This window comes from Oncorhynchus keta, unplaced genomic scaffold (genome assembly GCF_023373465.1).
Source record: "Oncorhynchus keta strain PuntledgeMale-10-30-2019 unplaced genomic scaffold, Oket_V2 Un_contig_25345_pilon_pilon, whole genome shotgun sequence".
Classification (NCBI taxonomy): domain Eukaryota; kingdom Metazoa; phylum Chordata; class Actinopteri; order Salmoniformes; family Salmonidae; genus Oncorhynchus; species Oncorhynchus keta.
The window spans coordinates 74,262-81,948 of NW_026284395.1; the positions used below are offsets into that span (position 1 = coordinate 74,262).

The 7,687-nt window shown below is 48.0% G+C and overlaps 1 pseudogene; it reads right to left on the minus strand.

Moving 5' to 3' along the window:
• The window catches only part of LOC127922337 (tumor protein p53-inducible protein 11-like), a 32,884-nt pseudogene extending 25,872 nt beyond the window's left edge, over positions 1–7,012 (minus strand).
• Between the last annotated feature and the right edge of the window lie 675 nt (positions 7,013–7,687).

Here is a 7,687-nt window from a genome sequence, read left to right on the forward strand (position 1 = left end):
TATTACCATCTTATTACGCCCTCAGCTGGTTCTGGTCCTACCTGTTATTTAGCTAGGTAAACCTCAGCTGGTCCTACCTGTTATTTAGCTAGGTAAACCTCAGCTGGTCCTACCTGTTATTTAGCTAGGTAAGCCCTCAGCTGGTTCTGGTCCTACCTGTTATTTAGCTAGGTAAACCCTAAACTGGTTCTGGTTCTACCTGTTATTTAGCTAGGTAAACCCTCAGCTGGTCCTATCTGTTATTTAGCTAGTAAGCCCTCAGCTGGTTCTGGTCTTACCTGTTATTTAGCTAGGTAAGCCCAAAAGCTGGTTCTACCTGTTATTTAGCTAGGTAAGCCCTCAGCTGGTCCTACCTGTTATTTAGCTAGGTAAACCCTCAGCTGGTCCTACCTGTTATTTAGCTAGGTAAGCCCTCAGCTGGTTCTGGTCTTACCTGTTCTTTATAGGGTACGCCCTAAACTGGTTCTGGTCTTACCTGTTCTTTAGCTAGGTAAGTCCTCAGCTGGTTCTGGTTCTACCTGTTATTTAGCTAGGTAAGCCCTCAGCTGGTCCTACCTGTTATTTAGCTAGGTAAGCCCTCAGCTGGTACTACCTGTTATTTAGCTAGGTAAGCCCTCAGCTGGTTCTACCTGTTATTTAGCTAGGTAAGCCCTCAGCCGGTTCTGGTTCTACCTGTTATTTAGCTAGGTAAGCCCTCAGCCGGTTCTGGTTCTACCTGTTATTTAGCTAGGTAAGCCCTCAGCTGGTCCTACCTGTTATTGAGCTAGGTAAGTCCTCAGCTGGTCCTACCTGTTATTTAAGGTAAGCCCTCAGCTGGTTCTGGTTCTACCTGTTATTTAGCTAGGTAAGCCCTCAGCTGGTTCTGGTTCTACCTGTTATTTAGCTAGGTGCCTCAGCTGGTCCTACCTGTTATTTAGCTAGGTAAGCCCTCAGCTGGTTCTACCTGTTATTTAGCCAGGTAAGTCCTCAGCTGGTTCTGGTTCTACCTGTTATTTAGCTAGGTAAGCCCTCAGCTGGTTCTGGTCCTACCTGTTATTTAGCTAGGTAAGTCCTCAGCTGGTCCTACCTGTTATTTAGCTAGGTAAACACTCAGCTGGTTCTGGTCCTACCTGTTATTTAGCTAGGTAAGTCCTCAGCTGGTTCTGGTTCTACCTGTTATTTAGCTAGGTAAGCCCTCAGCTGGTTCTGGTTCTACCTGTTATTTAGCTAGGTAAGCCCTAAACTGGTTCTGGTTCTACCTGTTATTTAGCTAGGTAAGCCCTAAACTGGTTCTGGTTCTACCTGTTATTTAGCTAGTAAGCCCTCAGCTGGTTCTGGTCCTACCTGTTATTTAGCTAGGTAAGCCCTCAGCTGGTTCTACCTGTTATTTAGCTGGGTAAGCCCTCAGCTGGTTCTACCTGTTATTTAGCTAGGTAAGCCCCTAAACTGGTTCTGGTCCTACCTGTTATTTAGCTAGGTAAGCCCTTAGCTGGTTCTGGTTCTACCTGTTATTTAGCTAGGTAAACCCTCAGCTGGTTCTGGTCCTACCTGTTATTTAGCTAGGTAAGCCCTCAGCTGGTTCTACCTGTTATTTAGCTAGGTAAGCCCTTAGCTGGTTCTGGTTCTACCTGTTATTTAGCTAGGTAAACCCTCAGCTGGTTCTGGTCCTACCTGTTATTTAGCTAGGTAAACCCTCAGCTGGTTCTGGTCTTACCTGTTATTTAGCTAGGTAAACCCTCAGCTGGTCCTACCTGTTATTTAGCTAGGTAAGCCCTCAGCTGGTCCTACCTGTTATTTAGCTAGGTAAGCCCTCAGCTGGTTCTGGTCCTATCTGTTATTTAGCTAGGTAAACCCTCAGCTGGTTCTGGTCCTACCTGTTATTTAGCTAGGTAAGCCCTCAGCTGGTTCTACCTGTTATTTAGCTAGGTAAACCCCTCAGCTGGTCCTACCTGTTATTTAGCTAGGTAAACCTCAGCTGGTCCTACCTGTTATTTAGCTAGGTAAACCCTCAGCTGGTTCTACCTGTTATTTAGCTAGGTAAGCCCTCAGCTGGTTCTGGTCCTATCTGTTCTATCTAAAAGGAGATACAAAGTGAGATTCCATGACATAATGTATTCTCATTGTGATCTGGAGATGAACATGTTTGATGTATAATTGAATAAGGTTTATATAGCAGGCGGTCTTTTCAACCCAGTTAAATAGATGCTTAATTTACCCAGCAGGAAAACCCCCTCTAGACATCTGAATGTTGTCCTCTTATCATACCTTGGGCCTCTTTCTGGACCAACAAGTCACTCACCACGAACTACAGGATCCAGAATGCATTGCTTCAAGTCCTCACTTTAACACTGTTCATCAACAACAAGTGTTATCTACCCTAGAGGAGTTAGTCAGGAACTCGACGGGACCATTAATACAGATGTTAAATCATTAATAGCTGGTGAGAGACTGAGCGGTTTTTGGCAGAGAAGTGACAGTAGACAGCCCCTACTGAGTAGTGCTCCTCCATAGTCTGATACTGTCACAGTAGACAGCCCTTACTGAGTAGTGCTCCTCCTCCCTAGAGTCTGATACTGTCACAGTAGACAGCCCTTACTGAGTAGTGCTCCTCCTCCATAGAGTCTGATACTGTCACAGTAGACAGCCCTTACTGAGTAGTGCTCCTCCTCCATAGAGTCTTATACTGTCACAGTAGACAGCCCTTACTGAGTAGTGCTCCTCCTCCCTAGAGTCTGATACTGTCACAGTAGACAGCCCTACTGAGTAGTGCTCCTCCATAGTCTGATACTGTCACAGTAGACAGCCCTTACTGAGTAGTGCTCCTCCTCCATAGAGTCTGATACTGTCACAGTAGACAGCCCTTACTGAGTAGTGCTCCTCCTCCATAGAGTCTTATACTGTCACAGTAGACAGCCCTTACTGAGTAGTGCTCCTCCTCCCTAGAGTCTGATACTGTCACAGTAGACAGCCCTTACTGAGTAGTGCTCCTCCTCCCTGGAGTCTGATACTGTCACAGTAGACAGCCCTTACTGAGTAGTGCTCCTCCATAGAGTCTGATACTGTCACAGTAGACAGCCCTTACTGAGTAGTGCTCCTCCTCCATAGAGTCTTATACTGTCACAGTAGACAGCCCTTACTGAGTAGTGCTCCTCCATAGTCTGATACTGTCACAGTAGACATCCCTTACTGAGTAGTGCTCCTCCTCCCTAGAGTCTGATACTGTCACAGTAGACAGCCCTTACTGAGTAGTGCTCCTCCTCCATAGAGTCTGATACTGTCACAGTAGACAGCCCTTACTGAGTAGTGCTCCTCCTCCATAGAGTCTTATACTGTCACAGTAGACAGCCCTTACTGAGTAGTGCTCCTCCTCCCTAGAGTCTGATACTGTCACAGTAGACAGCTCTTACTGAGTAGTGCTCCTCCTCCCTAGAGTCTGATACTGTCACAGTAGACAGCCCTTACTGAGTAGTGCTCCTCCTCCCTAGAGTCTGATACTGTCACAGTAGACAGCCCTTACTGAGTAGTGCTCCTCCTCCCTAGAGTCTGATACTGTCACAGTAGACAGCCCTTACTGAGTAGTGCCTCTCCTCCATAGAGTCTGATACTGTCACAGTAGACAGCCCTTACTGAGTAGTGCTCCTCCTCCCTAGAGAGTCTGATACTGTCACAGTAGACAGCCCTTACTGAGTAGTGCTCCTCCTCCCTAGAGTCTGATACTGTCACAGTAGACAGCCCTTACTGAGTAGTGCTCCTCCTCCATAGAGTCTGATACTGTCACAGTAGACAGCCCTTACTGAGTAGTGCTCCTCCTCCATAGAGTCTGATACTGTCACAGTAGACAGCCCTTACTGAGTAGTGCTCCTCCTCCATAGAGTCTTATACTGTCACAGTAGACAGCCCTTACTGAGTAGTGCTCCTCCTCCCTAGAGTCTGATACTGTCACAGTAGACAGCCCTTACTGAGTAGTGCTCCTCCATAGAGTCTGATACTGTCACAGTAGACAGCCCTTACTGAGTAGTGCTCCTCCTAGAGTCTGATACTGTCACAGTAGACAGCCCTTACTGAGTAGTGCCTCTCCTCCATAGAGTCTGATACTGTCACAGTAGACAGCCCTTACTGAGTAGTGCTCCTCCTCCCTAGAGTCTGATACTGTCACAGTAGACAGCCCTTACTGAGTAGTGCTCCTCCTCCCTAGAGTCTGATACTGTCACAGTAGACAGCCCTTACTGAGTAGTGCTCCTCCTCCATAGAGTCTGATACTGTCACAGTAGACAGCCCTTACTGAGTAGTGCTCCTCCTCCATAGAGTCTGATACTGTCACAGTAGACAGCCCTTACTGAGTAGTGCTCCTCCTCCATAGAGTCTTATACTGTCACAGTAGACAGCCCTTACTGAGTAGTGCTCCTCCTCCCTAGAGTCTGATACTGTCACAGTAGACAGCCCTTACTGAGTAGTGCTCCTCCTCCCTAGAGTCTGATACTGTCACAGTAGACAGCCCTTACTGAGTAGTGCCTCTCCTCCATAGAGTCTGATACTGTCACAGTAGACAGCCCTTACTGAGTAGTGCTCCTCCTCCCTAGAGTCTGATACTGTCACAGTAGACAGCCCTTACTGAGTAGTGCTCCTCCTCCCTAGAGTCTGATACTGTCACAGTAGACAGCCCTTACTGAGTAGTGCTCCTCCTCCATAGAGTCTGATACTGTCACAGTAGACAGCCCTTACTGAGTAGTGCTCCTCCTCCATAGAGTCTGATACTGTCACAGTAGACAGCCCTTACTGAGTAGTGCTCCTCCTCCCTAGAGTCTGATACTGTCACAGTAGACAGCCCTTACTGAGTAGTGCTCCTCCTCCATAGAGTCTGATACTGTCACAGTAGACAGCCCTTACTGAGTAGTGCTCCTCCTCCATAGAGTCTGATACTGTCACAGTAGACAGCCCTTACTGAGTAGTGCTCCTCCTCCATAGAGTCTTATACTGTCACAGTAGACAGCCCTTACTGAGTAGTGCTCCTCCTCCCTAGAGTCTGATACTGTCACAGTAGACAGCCCTTACTGAGTAGTGCTCCTCCTCCCTAGAGTCTGATACTGTCACAGTAGACAGCCCTTACTGAGTAGTGCCTCTCCTCCATAGAGTCTGATACTGTCACAGTAGACAGCCCTTACTGAGTAGTGCTCCTCCTCCCTAGAGTCTGATACTGTCACAGTAGACAGCCCTTACTGAGTAGTGCTCCTCCTCCCTAGAGTCTGATACTGTCACAGTAGACAGCCCTTACTGAGTAGTGCTCCTCCTCCATAGAGTCTGATACTGTCACAGTAGACAGCCCTTACTGAGTAGTGCTCCTCCTCCATAGAGTCTGATACTGTCACAGTAGACAGCCCTTACTGAGTAGTGCTCCTCCTCCATAGAGTCTTATACTGTCACAGTAGACAGCCCTTACTGAGTAGTGCTCCTCCTCCCTAGAGTCTGATACTGTCACAGTAGACAGCCCTTACTGAGTAGTGCTCCTCCATAGAGTCTGATACTGTCACAGTAGACAGCCCTTACTGAGTAGTGCTCCTCCCTAGAGTCTGATACTGTCACAGTAGACAGCCCTTACTGAGTAGTGCTTCTCCTCCATAGAGTCTGATACTGTCACAGTAGACAGCCCTTACTGAGTAGTGCTCCTCCTCCATAGAGTCTTATACTGTCACAGTAGACAGCCCTTACTGAGTAGTGCTCCTCCTCCCTAGAGTCTGATACTGTCACAGTAGACAGCCCTTACTGAGTAGTGCTCCTCCCTAGAGTCTGATACTGTCACAGTAGACAGCCCTTACTGAGTAGTGCTTCTCCTCCATAGAGTCTGATACTGTCACAGTAGACAGCCCTTACTGAGTAGTGCTCCTCCCTAGAGTCTGATACTGTCACAGTAGACAGCCCTTACTGAGTAGTGCTTCTCCTCCATAGAGTCTGATACTGTCACAGTAGACAGCCCTTACTGAGTAGTGCTCCTCCCTAGAGTCTGATACTGTCACAGTAGACAGCCCTTACTGAGTAGGCTCCTCCTCCATAGAGTCTGATACTGTCACAGTAGACAGCCCTTACTGAGTAGGGCTCCTCCTCCATAGAGTCTTATACTGTCACAGTAGACAGCCCTTACTGAGTAGTGCTCCTCCTCCCTAGAGTCTGATACTGTCACAGTAGACATCCCTTACTGAGTAGTGCTCCTCCATAGAGTCTGATACTGTCACAGTAGACAGCCCTTACTGAGTAGTGCTTCTCCTCCATAGAGTCTGATACTGTCACAGTAGACAGCCCTTACTGAGTAGGGCTCCTCCATAGAGTCTGATACTGTCACAGTAGACAGCCCTTACTGAGTAGTGCTCCTCCTCCATAGAGTCTGATACTGTCACAGTAGACAGCCCTTACTGAGTAGGGCTCCTCCATAGAGTCTGATACTGTCACAGTAGACAGCCCTTACTGAGTAGGGCTCCTCCATAGAGTCTGATACTGTCACAGTAGACAGCCCTTACTGAGTAGTGCTCCTCCTCCCTAGAGTCTGATACGGTCACAGTAGACAGCCCTTACTGAGTAGTGCTTCTCCTCCATAGAGTCTGATACTGTCACAGTAGACAGCCCTTACTGAGTAGTGCTTCTCCTCCATAGAGTCTGATACTGTCACAGTAGACAGCCCTTACTGAGTAGTGCTTCTCCTCCATAGAGTCTGATACTGTCACAGTAGACAGCCCTTACTGAGTAGGGCTCCTCCATAGAGTCTGATACTGTCACAGTAGACAGCCCTTACTGAGTAGTGCTCCTCCATAGAGTCTGATACTGTCACAGTAGACAGCCCCTTACTGAGTAGTGCTCCTCCATAGAGTCTGATACTGTCACAGTAGACAGCCCTTACTGAGTAGTGCTTCTCCTCCATAGAGTCTGATACTGTCACAGTAGACAGCCCTTACTGAGTAGGGCTCCTCCATAGAGTCTGATGGAGATCCTGGTGGTCCTGAGCTCAAACACAAAACTCATAGAGCTGACTGGGGAACACTAGAGCCTGTAGAGACAGACAGGGAGGAAGAGAGAGAGAGAGGAAAGAGAGGTGGGAGAGAGAGGAAGAGGGGGAAAGAGAGGCGGAGAGAGAGCACAAGAGAGTGGGGGAGGGGAGCGAGGGGAGAGAGAGGTGGGAGAGAGAGGGAGAGAGAGAGAGGGGAGGAGCGGGGGTGGGAGTGGGAGGAGGAAGAAAGAGAGCGTAGGAGAGTGAGAGAGAGGTAGGAGAGAGAGAGAGAGGTGGGAGAGAGAAGAAGAGCTCAGTGTTACATATGCTGTAAAATAATAATAACAACATGGTATAATAAGGCTTTTGATAGACCCAGAGACACTTGACAACCCATCCAGCAGTAGTGTCTTCTGTCCTGGTTCTGGGTTCACCGGGTTAGAGGCTCCCCCAACCAGGTAATAACACTCCTGATTCAACTAATCAACAAGCCCTTGATACGTTAAATCAGATGTTGTTGTTGTTAGTGTGGGGCTGGAGAACAAGCCTGCACACCCTGTCCATTCCTCGGGACCAGGATGGAACCATGAGGTCAAGGAATAGGACTGGGAGATTTCACATACAGTACAGCAGAGGTTTAGTCCAGTTGACTAGTGTACACTACCCCATTAAGGCTATGGTTTAGTCCAGTTGACTAGTGTACACTACTTACTATTAAGGCTATGGTTTAGTCAG